Raw genomic sequence first — 14,150 nt, forward strand, 5'->3', positions numbered from 1 at the left:
TAGTGTAAGGCCCTTACCTAGGACCACTGAAAATGGCAGAAAGGCATTCACAAATTTGAGTAGAATTAAGTTCTGACACTAACAAATGTTCCACTGGCTTAGCTTTTCATAAGTCAGACAAATGAAAAAATAACATTAAGCACTTCTATCAAAAATAAAAACCAGTTGTTTTCGGAGGTCTTTTTCTCAGTAGTTCCCATTGATGCAGGTTATAGCAGTCTTTGGAATATGACATTCTTTTATTGGTTTATTCCTTTTGAAGCAAACCTCAAATCATTGTTTTGTTTTGTTTTGGGGGCTCACGGGTGTTTAAAATGAACTCCCAATGTCTCGCAAGTTACAATTGTACTCATAAGTACAGTAGTGAGCAATAAATAAGAAAGATTAAGTATTCTATAGCCAGGTTATAGTGGAACAACAACAACAAAAAGAGCCTGCTGCATTCTTTCTAAACAAACAAAAAAGCATAATTGGAAAAAATCATTTTTATGTTCTCTTACATTAGATGGGGCCACTGAGTGAAACATTCACTGATGAATTACTCCTCTAATCTGTGGAGGAAAAACAGCTACTGGCGAATTAGAGAGTCCTGGAACAGAGCCATGAGAACTAAATGGCTAAAAATGAAAACAGGCAAACATTTAAAGAGTATTCTACAGAACACAGATCTTTCAACACCTCCCCCTTTTCCATGGCTAATTCATTGTCATGGAAACTGAATTTATCAAAATGTTCTTGTTCACTCCTAGTGACCCAGAGAGTCGACTTACAGGGCTGGTGAAAGGTAACTCAGGCTGAAGCAATTTTTACAAATGATATGCAGCAGTTCATAAATCGGTAAATTTTGAATGGTACTATTGTGCTTGCCGAATAGTTTCCCCTAGTCTCAAAAGACTCTTTTTGTCTGCAAGCTAGAGGTGTCTGAAACCCTTACTAATAAGTTAGCATGGGAGGCATGTATGAGTTTAGCTCCTTTCTTCCCCTCTGCTCTCCTTTAATTTGTTTTTCTTCTTACCCTGTGAATTTATGCTAAAATCTTGTTATTTCTGTCTTTTATTTACTTCATGTATTCTCCACAGCATTTTCCTTTGCTGATCTGTAGCCCAAGGATGCAAAAATCCTTCATCACCTCATCATAAACATCTCTTCTTATCTGTTGCTGAAGGTAGGTGTCGACTATCAAGTGTAATACACAATGACTACTGTATGCAGCCAGCTTTGCCAAATCCAAAATAACACTGGAACTCTAAGTGCTTTCATCCTGTCTCAGAAGGTGGGGTTGCTTGTATTTCTTCATCGTACAGGAAAATTGTCATATAATTATTTTGAAGGTTTTTTCAGCTTCCATGTCACTGCCAAATTCCGTCAAGGTTGATTTTTACTTTATTTTATGTTAGCAATTAGTGACTTGTTGTCATGGAAACCACACTTCACATGATTCTTGAACTTAAATGGCTGAATGTGATCATACAGCAGCCCTTCTTTCTTTAGCCTCAGTACTTAAAGTCTTGCTTTGTGTGTGTGTGTGTGTGATCTTGATTACAGAATCACATAAAATGTCTATAAACACACAAAATAATAGCAGAGGGCTACATCAATTAAAATGAAGTATTCAATAATTCATTCTTTAATTAAAGCTCTTCCTTTTCCTATTGCTGTAACCTTTCAAGTGTTAAAGCAGACATAAGAGCTAATCATTTGTATGGAATATCTTTTCTAATTAGCAGTTTGTGAAACAATAATGAAGGAAAACAAAAAAAAGAGGATTTTAAGTACTTTTGCTTTTATGCTTAATGCAAAGAATGTAAACAAAAACACTTTAGAGAAAATATTTTCTAGGAGATAAGTTTGTGTCTGAGGTTACAGATGGTAAGTACACAGAAAGGGATGCATTCATTTCAGGTTTTTGTTGGCAAACAGATGAAATGACTGAGGATGTAAGAGTCAAAGGATATGTCCCGGTATACTGTGAATTACAGACACATTTGAATTTGATCATCAACCAAATGTGTTGTATCTAGGAATCAAAACCTTAAAACTTTACTTCAGAGGCTACATTTTTCAACAGCAATCACACTGAAGGATTAGTACAGTGCATTTTTTTTCATGTGAGTGATGTCTCCACCATTGAGAAATATTCCAGAAATATTCCTGCAACATAAAGATCTGTTTCCATTTAAGATTTTTTAGATTATATTGCTATAATAGTAGTGGCAGAGTAAGTTGAAACAGACCAATATAAAGACCTGTGTGGAGTCTCCTATTTCAGAGTATGATACTTCTTTGGGTTTGGTTAATCCACTTCCAAACTATCTGGAGATTTTTATTTACATGTGTGTGTATGTATGCACGTGTATATACATGTGGACTTTATTTAGATAAAGAGTTCTACATGCAAGAGTTATGCAGATATGACTACAATATTTTAAATTCACATCTTGTACCATTTTAATTTCATTGTCCAGATAAATGGTTCATGTGTTTGCATGTTCATATCTCTCTCTGATTCTTGAAAAATGCTGAGTGGCCTGTGATCAATAAGAGTTCAAGGTACTTGAACCTCATAGGAAATGATAAGAATCAGCTCTGGGCATGTGAAATTATAAATGTCACTCTAATGAATGCTAACCAGTAGACACAGTGATTTTTGAAGACATTCCTGGTGTTTGAAGCATAAGGAGACTTAGTCTTGAAAGGACACTCCACTTTTTACTAAACTTTTCAGAAGTCTTTTTGGAATATTGAAATTAAACTAAAATATCAGTTAATGTAGCTACCAGAAAGAAATGTAGTTCAAAGGCACAATAAGAAAAATTCTTCCATGAGGTGACACTGCTGGATTCAAGGTTATTTTCCCCTATATCTCCTCCCATGTATTGCAGACTCATTAACTGGACTCATTAACTTTACACAGTAAAGATAGCTGTTTATTTTCAGTAATACAAAAGCAAATACAGTATGATTTCAGCATGCATTTGAAATGTTCAGAGATTGCCTACAAAGAAACAATTTTGAAGTATTCTAATGGAAAAGTATTTACTTATTTATTCGGTATGCTATATTATCATAAAACATTTGATTGAATACGTCAGTCTTTTTTTTAAAAAAAAAGGAAGAAAAGGACAGATATAAAATTTTCAATATCTTGTAGCTGTGGTAGTACATATATACACCAGAAGGTAACATAGTTATGAAAATTAACATATTTACTGGATATTTTTATTAACCCTTAAGAGAATAGGTACATATTTCACTATTTGCTTTATGTTTCTGTGCTCGCTCAAGTCCTAGGAAGTCAAAGCAATTATTCTGAAAACCACGTGGAAAGCAGTGTGAGGCCAGATTCTGCCTTGTATTAAGGTATATTAAATTCCATATTATCAGACAAAGTATGGCATTTCTTTGTAAATTGTGGATTTGGGGTTTAAGCTCTTTTTTGAACAGTTCTCCCTTGTTAATGAATCATGTTACTTTTGGTTCCTATTTCTTTAGAATTTTTTCAAATGTATCATTGCAGTGCTAACCTCTAAAATTTCTTAGGAGTACAGTCTATACTTAAAACTTCTAAGATCACAAATCTAGTATCAATAATTGCATTAGCCCTGCAGTAGCTACGACTACTTATAGAATCTTTATGTTGTTAACACTTTCTATTGTTAACACTTCTTACTAAATGTACTCTGTATTTGTTTTCACAAATACATGAAATTTTATCTTTTGTTTCATTAAAAATGCAGAGAATGGGATCAACTTACTAATTCAAGTTTATAGTGGAGTGAAACATTTGACCTTGCACATGTATTCCCCAGAACTATTGTTATTATTACAGCAATTTTAAAGAAAATATTATGAAAATAAAATTACAGAATAGTATTCTTCAATATACACAATTAGGCAAACAAATACTCCTCAGAATCAGATGTAAGTATAATTTCAAAATAAGAGTATATAAACCAGCTGATTTTCTTAATTGTGTGCAATTTCTTAAGGGTATTATTTCAGTTTTGTAACCTGCTTAACATTTTTGCACTTGGAAAGACAACAGAAAATGACAGGTTCTTTGACAGTTTGCTTACACAAATTAACCTCATTTATGGGAAAATTGGCTGTGTGTGAACACCTACTTTTGCAGTGCTTTGTAAGACAATCTCTAAATTGCTGGCTTTCTGAGGGTACTGCTTCCTAAATTTTAGGTATTCTGCTGAGTAATAGCACTTATAACATAGCATGTATCTTATGATAGGCTTGCATATGGATGACTTATAATATTTGTAGAGTGAAAAAAATGAAAAAGACATGCTTGATACCTTTTTTCAAGCTAATTGAAATTCTCAGCGTTGCACCTGTAAAACACTACTGCTTTGCAGAGGATTTCATTGACATAGCAGAGAGGGGTATTTGGCCATGGTTTATTATTTAATTCATAAAAAAAAACATTCAAACAAGCTTAATAGCAAATATTTCATGAAAGCAATTTATCACATAGAAATAATATTAGCCTAAGGGAAATGCTTAGCATTATATCTGTTTATTTCTATCTAGTCTGACAAACAGGTAAATGATTGTCTTCTAGGGATAAGGAGAAGAATGCAGAAGAATCTGATGTCAGTGTAATCCCCCTACAAAATGATGGTAACCAAAATAACCATTAGACTTTTCTTATTTTGCTAAATTTCACATTGATTGTGGCTTAGAATTCTTTTATAATTAGGTGAGAGGTAATATAGAAATTAGGTGAGGATGATGAAGAATATCTATGAAATAAAATAAAACACCAGTGGACCTTACAGTTAAATTTATGAATGAAAGTGTCTAAGGGTCCTGTCTATCCGCCTTCTAAAAGCATGTGAATTTCTTCTTTCAGTTTAAGATATAAATGTTAAGATATAAATGTTGCCTCATAAATACTTATTTTGTTGTGTAGAACTCTCAGCATTAAAAGAAGGAGCAAGAAAATTTCATGGGGGACAAACAACATTTTCTAGTCTGAATTTTGCTGTGAAAAAAAAGCTATATCTTTAATGAGAAGCGTTTGCTTTGTGGACTTAATAAATAAATAAATAAATAAATAAAAGGCTGACTTCTTTAGTACTCTAAGCCTGGACTGAAAATTTTCACTTTAGGCTACCTTTTCTGAAAGTCTTTGCTATCACTTGTATTTGTTCTGGATGACCTACATTTATGGTGGTAAAATCTTTAATGTATAATCATATCATATTTTCTGTACATGCCACATATGTTAGAAATAAACTATTTTAGGTGCATTTCAAAGCATTAAAGTATGTTTATGGATTATCTCTTGTACTGTTAATATAAAGTTAGATCCCTTGGTTACTGTAGGTCCAATTGTGTGCAAGTTTCAGAGGGAGCCTTTGAAACCTCTAAATATAGCTTAAAAGAGTTTCTCTATATCTAAAATGTCATGACACTAACATCCAGTATCTTGGGATACTCCAAAGTTAGAAACTGGGAAACTGATCCTTTCCAGTAGCATAAAGCTCTAATTTCTAGCCTTACAAGTCTTCAAAGAAATGGACTTACCTTCTGACATTTTAGATATAAAAAAAGGTTTTGTGAGTCCTGCTCATCCTGTATATTAGGAAGTCATATGTTCTGAGGAAAATTTACTGATTTGAAAAGAGAAAGAATTAATGCCTCCCTGTTATATTTAATTTAAAATAATAATAAAAAAATCCCTACTGGTTCTTTATAGGTATTCTGTAGTTCTGATTTTTATAGAAGGGGGTCTAAGTCTTAAAAGATGTGCTAATTAATCACAAAGACATACAAATTATCTTATAATCAACTGCATATTTATGAAAGGTGGACATACTTATGTAGTTCTGTGTAAAACTAGAGTTTGAAGATGCAGATATATATGCTTTTTATGAGCAGTGAAAGGAGATTTTATTTGCTGCTTTTAAGAAGGAAGTTCAATTAAAGGGAAAAATGCAGATGTAGTGTGTGCTTAACTTTTCTTTGACCCAGAGCTCATCAGTGGTGATTGTCCATTCTGGGCTTTTTTGGTGATGAGACTGAATCTGTAATTAATTGCAGATAAGAATATGAAAAGAAATTTACTATCTCAGTTCTCTTCAGTAAAGCATTTCATTGAGCTGGATGACAAATCAGTGTCTGAAGTTGTATGTCATGGTCAGACTACTTTTCTATTAGGGCCTATTGCACAGTGACTGAAAAATGGTACTGTGGTTCAGCTCCATTTGCTGAATAACCTGGAGATCCTTAGAGGAAAAGGGGAAAAATCTACTGTGTCTCAGAGACTGCTGGATCTAACCTGAATTCTTGGCATGCAAGTAGCATATTTCTCTTGCTTGCAATACCTTGTGTTAAGCCTGGCTTTGACTAGTGTGATGGGAATATCAGACATCTCCCTAGACTAACATTTTGCAATACAGCAAAAATAATATGCAGTTATCTGTATGTTTGCATGGGAAATTATATATACGTTTCTGAACTGGATCAGTAACGCTCTTTGATATTGTACATGCCGGTTTGCAAAAGATAACTTGTTTTCTTAACATAAAATTCAAGAATTTCAGAGTTGCCACGTGTCCCAACTCTTTTTCTGTCTAGGTGTCTCTTTTTTAAAATGTGAATTTTCACAGCATTATGAAAATCATATCTCAGATGATATGGCAAGAACTGAGAGAACGACATTCTATAGTTTATGTTAAAACATTCAGTCCAAAATAACTTCAAAAATGTATCTACAAGGCTGCATTTTGCTTTATACCAACTTCAGTATTTTCTACATCCTGTCTCCAAGAAATACATAGTATCTGTAAATATATACATATGTTAACAAATTGTACATTAAAGGTATAGATCTAGATACATATATTGATTCCTTTAATGTACAACAGTTTCAAGAAATTCTATATTATAGCTATAATTGATTACATAGGAACACAGGACTTTGAATCATTTTATGGCCTAAATGTTTTGTTTGCATAGTATCTGGCTTACTAATAATCTATACAAACGATCAGCACTAACAGTGATGACTCAGAAAAGACCAGCAATTTCATTGCAGAAAAACTGGAATATCTAGAGACTGAAAACTCAAAAAACATTTGAATTTATGTAACTAGCAAGTGCTTGCTAAGTAGTCAAGGCATGCCTGGTTCAATATAACTCAGATGTCAGCTGAACTGTTTTAGTTTCCTTTTACATTTTATCTTCCTTTCTCTATTTTCTTATTTCATATTGTCTACTTTCTAAATGTGAGGTTCTAAACCAGTTATTCTTAGTCATCTAGCTATCAGAGAAGACTCTTAGAGAGATAAGAATGGATAAAATTGGATGGATTTTTTTTTCTCCAGCGTTTCCTTCTCTCTGACAGATGTTGACCATGATCTGAAGTGAATTTTATCCCTAAAGTAGCTTTACAGAGCAATTCTGAAGTAACCTTCATATATTGAGTTCATTGTTAACAATTATAAACTGTACTTTCACATTATCTATCATGGCTTATCACAAAGAATCCCTGTTATTCTCTCTAGCCAATTCAATAGCCCTGACAGTGCTGTAGTGGTAGTGATGTGTGTTTGCATGTAATTGGGGCATGGAAGCATCCTTCACTGATATTTTCTGTTCCTGGGAGGCCTTGTAGAGAGAGAGCATTGATCAAATGGACTCCTACAGGGGTGCCATTGCTGCAGGCTGGTCATTTAGGGTGGCCAACCAAAACCAAAATTGAGGCAAATAAAATAAAAAAGAACACAGAAGTAGCTAGAGGCAGAAAAAAACTGTCAGTCCATTCTTTTGTTATAGCTGTGCTTCAAGCATCAGCGCTTGTAAGAAGCTCCAAAGTGGCCCTAGGACGAAGCTCTGTAATTGAAGGCAAGCAAGGCACAGATGCTAGCTTTTATTAAATATCAACAGAATTTAACAGTGCCAACAGTCCAGTGCTGAAGGAGAAGGAAGGATGGGAAGGAAATTCCTTCCCTGGGCTAATTTCATGCTTACTGTCCTTCAGACCTGCTCATCAGATCTGTCATTATACTCTGTGTCTCTGACAGAGTCAGGCTATCTATAAATACCTGGATAGCTTTATGCACTTCAGCCATGTATAAATAACCTCTTGCTCATGAGATGCTGTAGGCTATCCTGCCTGGCTCCCAGCTGCTGCTACTGAAGGGTACAAGTCCCTTTTAAGTCCTGTGTGGTATCTGTCAGCCCTGCATACACATCCTTACTTCCTTGGAGTATCTCAAAAGGCATTAAACACTAATGTTCAGGCAACTGAATCCTTCCCAAAATGCTAAATGGACTCCTTAAGTGGATGAAGGCATATATCAGAGATGTTGATAACTATGTGCAGTGAAATGTTCCTTTCTCCTGTCTCCTTCTTACATTGAAATTATGAAGGCTTATAGAAAGAGGCAAAAACATTAGGTCAGACTTCTCTGCTCATTGGCATTTTCTAGTTTTTTGGGTTTTGTTTTTTTTGTTTGAGTTTTTTTTGTGTGGGTTTTTTTTTTTTTTTTTTTTTTTTTTTTAATGAGAAAGAAGTGGTTAATTTAATTTTGAGAGAAACACTGTGGGGTCCTGGTAGTTTGCTATGGCATGGCTTTATCCAGCTGCAGATGGACTTGTTAATGTTGTTATCTGCTGGGCAGATTTACTGCAGCTCTTGGGCTTCTTCATATTCTACCCAGTGAGTATAAATGAGGTTTAAGAATATCTCTAATCTGAGATATCAGGTGCCCTTCCCCCTCACTTCATTTACTGAAAATGGAACAAACCAGAGTAATTTAGAGGTATCAGCCTTGTTTATTTAGTTTATCTCTCTCTCCAGATTATTTGAAAAGTGCTGTGTTGTGCAGACCTTTGTCTAAGATCATACTGAAAGAAATTTTACATGAAGCTAATTTAGTTTGTCTAATGCAGCAAATTACAATACTGAATTAAAAAGCATTCATGACAATTTAGTTGGTTTCAACTTGTTTGTCACTGCACCCACACACTTCTCTGTTTCTTCAGACTGACCATGTACAAACTGGCTTTATGCTGAAGGATGTCCTGGAATGGCTACTCAAGAGTCATTACTCAAAGGTAATTGTAAAGCTGAAAGGTGTTCAGTGCTGACAGTATCCTCCCCTCCCTCCTTCGCCTCTCCTCCAATCCCCCAAGCTGCTACAAGAAATGTTAGCTGTATAGATAGTCCCAGGAGAGTTGCTTTGCTTTGCAATGTTCATGCCAAAAGACAGCACTATTTTTGCCTGAAGTTCTCTTTTATGACATCTACAGATCAGCAAAAAGTACCCTGCAAAATTAATTGAATTCTCCAATAATTGTTTTAAAGCCAAATGCCATATAGAGCCTTAAGATATATATGCATTTTCAAATGTCTATGTAGCCTGATTTGGGCCATTTACCTCATGAAATCTCAACAAGGCTGAGTGCATTAATGAAACTGCAAGTCAATGTACATTTTTTTTTCTTTTCTGTTTTTCTTTTTCGATGTGAATGCTTTTGTTTTCTGCTACAGTGAACATGTTTCTTAGGTTTACTTGTTTTGTTCACCTGTTGGTGACAATATGAACAAGGATGGGGGAATAACAGTGGGTAGATATGAAAAGAAAGAGAATTGTGTCAAAGAAGATTAGGAAGAAGAAGACACAGTGAATTCAGCCTGATAGTTGTAGGAGATTTAATAGAGCAAGGAAATCAAGGTTTAGTTTTCCAAACCTGTTTAAACTGGGGACAATACTCCTCTGCAGTATAAGCAGTGGTTTCTACTGCACAGGTTCTCTGATTCCCCGACACCCAGGGGGTCTGCTCTCATGGATGTTGTGTTAAAATTAAGGAATGAACTCACTGCACTACCACTTAGTATAAAAAATTGACATCTGTATCTTCTTACATAAACTGAGGGGTTAGACTGGTCAAAACCAGCTCAGATCAATGAAGATACAGTGAGGTGGACATTGTGGCATTCAGAAGATTACAAGGAGTTGAGCACCTGCTGCCACATAAAATTAACAGATGTGTTCCTGCAGAGAGAAGTTCTAAAATGGATCTGAGATGTTAAACTGTTGATTTGGGAAAAAAAAAAAAAAAAAAAAAAAGAGAGAGAAAGAAAAGGTAATTTGTGGACAGAAAGAGCTTTAGTGTGGAGCAGTCCTTGTTATGGTTATGTAACACTCACCAAGGGCAAGACTTTGATTGTAAAGTACCAGAAGTTATTGGCTACATTTATATTAATAAGTAATTCAGTCCAATGGGGGAGGATCAGCAGATCAAAGCAGGTCATGTTGGCATTTATGTCTGTTGTACATGAAATCTGGAGTTTTAGCTTTGCACTGGATTTAGCATGATTTCCTAGTCTGAACATCCCTGCTATGAGTATGGCTCAAAGAAGTCCAAAGGACCAGTCACTGGTTCACACCTTATGCCTGTCATGATGTGGGGCACATCTGGTGTATACATGAAGTCACACTTTGTGTTTAGATTACCGTTAAACAAATCAACTTTGTAATGACTGAAACTACTCTGAGCTGAATCACGTGGTTTGCTCTAGAAGAAAGCACTAGATACAATCTTTGCTTTTTGTTTAATAAATGCATAAAAATTCATAAATCTATTGTTGACAGCAATAGAACAGATTCTTCATATATCACAAGGTGTGTTTAATTGTAACTCCAACTTCAGTGAGTTTATTCCTCTATTCCTAATTATAGTTCAACAAATAAAAAGATAGCCGAGATCCATTTGAAGAAATTGGTCACCAGGGCTAAGAATTACACTATATATTCAGTTTTCCCTTATATGCCTATTCTACCTGAAACAAATCAGGTATTATATAAATGCAAACATTATATATATATAAAATTATTATATAAATGTAAACTTTAATTTGGCTTATGTTAAACAAATTTTATTTTAAATTTACTTATTTTCATCTGTTTGTATGCATATAGGTTTCAACACACATTTTTATTAGTAATTAATTAAATTATTCATTTGAAACAAAGACGGTACAGTGTGGTGCTAGTACTCTTAAGTCATAGATGTTGCTGAAGAGTAAGTGGTAATTGTATAGACTTGTTTCATTTATTAATTTAGCAATTTTATTTTTCAGTGTAGTGTATTTCTCATTTTTTGCATTCTAGATCTTCTTTTATTATGCCATTTCCCCCTTCTTTTTAAAGCACCACTAATTCACCTCAGTGCAGCAATAATGAGCAACTGGGAAGGAGTTTGCAAGGGGAGAAGGAAAAAGAGAGCTATTGAAGTAAATGAAGCACTACCCATGACTGCTGCACACACCAGTGTCTGTTCCTGTACTAACATCATATCTCCTCTTCTGAGCATTAGAAGGATAACTCATTTCCCAGAGCATTCTATGCTCAAGGGTAATCGTTACCTTCACCACAGAGGGAATTAGCACTGGCTGGTATAATTTTGAAAACACATAGTGATTACTCACAGCAGAAACTCAGATCTCGGTATCCCTTAATAAAGAATGGCAAAGAGCTGAGCTCAGATGGTGGCCCAGAGCTGCTAGGTTCGCTGTTCTACACTTAGTTTGTAGAATCCCTATGCAGATTACTTTCCCTTTTCTTTTTCTCTTTCCTTCTCCTTTCCACCTGTCTTTACAATCTGATCAATTTAGCATCTCAGCTGTATTACCCTTCTTGTCCTTTGCATTGTGTTTACTTAAGATTACATTTGGCTCATTTTTTTGACTCATCATAATTTAAAAGTGAAAATTTTTAAATGAACTACATTATACTGTTGCCTTGCATAAACATGCACTCTTCCTTGTTTACCTTAGAAGTTCCTAGGATACTTGCCTTTGGTTTATTTTATTTGTCCCTCTGTAATTCACACTTAAAATTTATTTTACTTTGAAGCTATGTGTAGGTAAAGTCCTGCAAATAACCATGTATTTACATTGTCAGGGGTAGCATAATAGATAAACCTCATTTGGGATTATGACATTTGTGATAAACCAGATAAAAAAGGTATGGTTAAAGATCACTTCTAAATACAAGAACTCACTAATGGCATTTATTTTCAAATTGATTCATAGCAAAACTTAAGACTGAGGCTGATACCTTTCTCTCTAGGTCAGTTTCATTTTTACATACTGTTATGAAGATAGCTTTAACTGAAAAAACAGTGCTCAAAGGAATGTCTGAGAAATACCATAAATAAATAGCTACACTGGTTTGAATGGATGGTTGCTTGGCACTAGTGCTTTTCTTTTTGAATGCATCTTGGAAACTTGTGTTTCAAACACTCGTGATTAGAAATTATATTATCATAAGCATGCTGGTGTCTCAGGCATACAAATTTCATTGAGCTAGGGATGTGCTCCAGAATGGCTTGCAGCTGGACTTCATGTCACTGATCACAGCCTTCTGAGCCCAGCAGTTCAGCCAGTTTTTAGTCCACTCTACTTTCCACTTATCTCATCCATACTTCCTCAGTTTGTCTATGAGGATGTTATGGGAGAGAGTTCTGAAAGCCTTATTAAAATCAAAATAAGCAACAGCCACTTCTCTCTCCTCATCCACTGAGCTAGCCATTTTGTTGTGTAAGGCTACAAGGTTGATCAGGTATGACTTCGGCTTTGCAAATCCATCCTGACTGCTCCAATCTCTTTCTTTCTTTTTATGTTTGTAAAAGGTTTCCAGGGTTATTTGCTCCATCATCTTCTCCAGGGCTGAGGTGCGGCTGATGGAACTATAGTTTTCTGGATCCTACTTCTTGCCTTTCTTGAAGGTGGGAGTGACATTTGCTTCCTTCCAGTTCTTGAGGAATCTCCCTTGATCACCATGACCTTTCAAAAGTAATTGAGATTGACTTCACAATAACATCAAACAGCATCCTCAGCATTTGTAGGTGCATCCTACAAAGGCAAATACCTGGACTTCTGTAAAGCCTTTGATATGGTCTCCCATGACATTCTCATTGTTAGATTGGAGATACGTGCTTGATGGATGAACTCTCAGATAGATGAGGAATCGACTGGATGCCATCATCATCCAGATGGACCTTGACAGGCTTGAGGAGTGGTCCATGTGAACCTTATGAAGTTCAACAAGACCAAGTACAAGGTCCTGCATATGGGACTAGGCAATCCCAAGCACAAATACAGGCTGGGTGGAAAGTGGATTGAGAGCAGCCCTGAGGAGAAGGACTTGGGGGTGCTGGTTGATGAAAAGCTTAACATGACCTGGCAATGTGCACTTGCAGCCCAGAAAGCCAACTGTATCCCGGGCTGCCTAAAAAGAAGCATGGCTAGAAGGTTGAGGCAGGTGATTCTCCCCCTCTATTCTGCTCTCATGAGACTCCACCTGTAATACTGCATCTAGTTCTGGGGTCTCCAGCACAAGCAGTCATGGACCTGCTCAAGCAGGTCCAGAGGAAGGCCACGAAAATGATCAGAAGCATGGAACACTTTTCTTATGAAAAAATGCTGAGAGAGTTGGGGCTGTTGAGCCTGGGGAGGAGAAGGCTCTGGGGAGACCTTATTGCAGACTTTCAATATATAAAGAGGGCTTATAAGATGGAGAGAGCCTTTTTACTAAGGCATGTAGTGACAAGACAAGGGTCAATAGTTTTAAACTGAAAAAGGGTAGATTTAGATTGGATACAGGAAAACACTTTTTATGAAGAGAATGGTGAGACACTGGAACAGGTTGCTTAGAGATGTTGTGGATGCCCCACCACTGGAAAATTTCAAAGTCAGGTTGAATGAGGCTTTGAGCAACCATATACAGTGAAATATGACCCTGCCTGTGGCAGGACAGTTGAACTAATCTGTCTTTCAAGGTCCCTTCCAACCCAAACAGTGCTATGATTCTGTTAGACCCCATGGACTTACATATGTCATTTGTTTAAATGTTCCCTAACCTGATCCTCCTCCACTGAGGATAAGTATTCCTTGCTCTGGACTTTTGCATTGTTTTTGGGGACCCCATAAGATCATAGCCCAGAAACTGCGCACAGACCTCTAATTCCTCTTCTTTTCTCCCCATGCTTTCTGCCTTAGTGTAGAAACCCTGCAGATGGTCACCCAGCCTTGTTGATTTCCCAGAAAATGTACAAGAACTTCCCCTATCATGCAGTCCTATAGGTACTTCCTTATTTATGATCATATGCTTATCATTGGC

General features: G+C 35.9%; 1 long non-coding RNA gene across 1 annotated transcript; it reads left to right on the top strand.

The window, feature by feature from the left end:
• The first annotated feature begins 766 nt into the window (after positions 1-766).
• Positions 767-9,078, top strand: LOC141920255 (uncharacterized). Its single transcript, XR_012622276.1, has 4 exons — positions 767-837; positions 1,080-1,165; positions 3,286-3,360; positions 9,007-9,078. It is a non-coding gene; the product is annotated as an uncharacterized LOC141920255 (long non-coding RNA).
• The last annotated feature ends 5,072 nt before the right edge of the window (positions 9,079-14,150 follow it).

Source organism: Strix aluco, chromosome 2 (genome assembly GCF_031877795.1).
Source record: "Strix aluco isolate bStrAlu1 chromosome 2, bStrAlu1.hap1, whole genome shotgun sequence".
NCBI classification, from domain to species: Eukaryota; Metazoa; Chordata; class Aves; order Strigiformes; family Strigidae; genus Strix; species Strix aluco.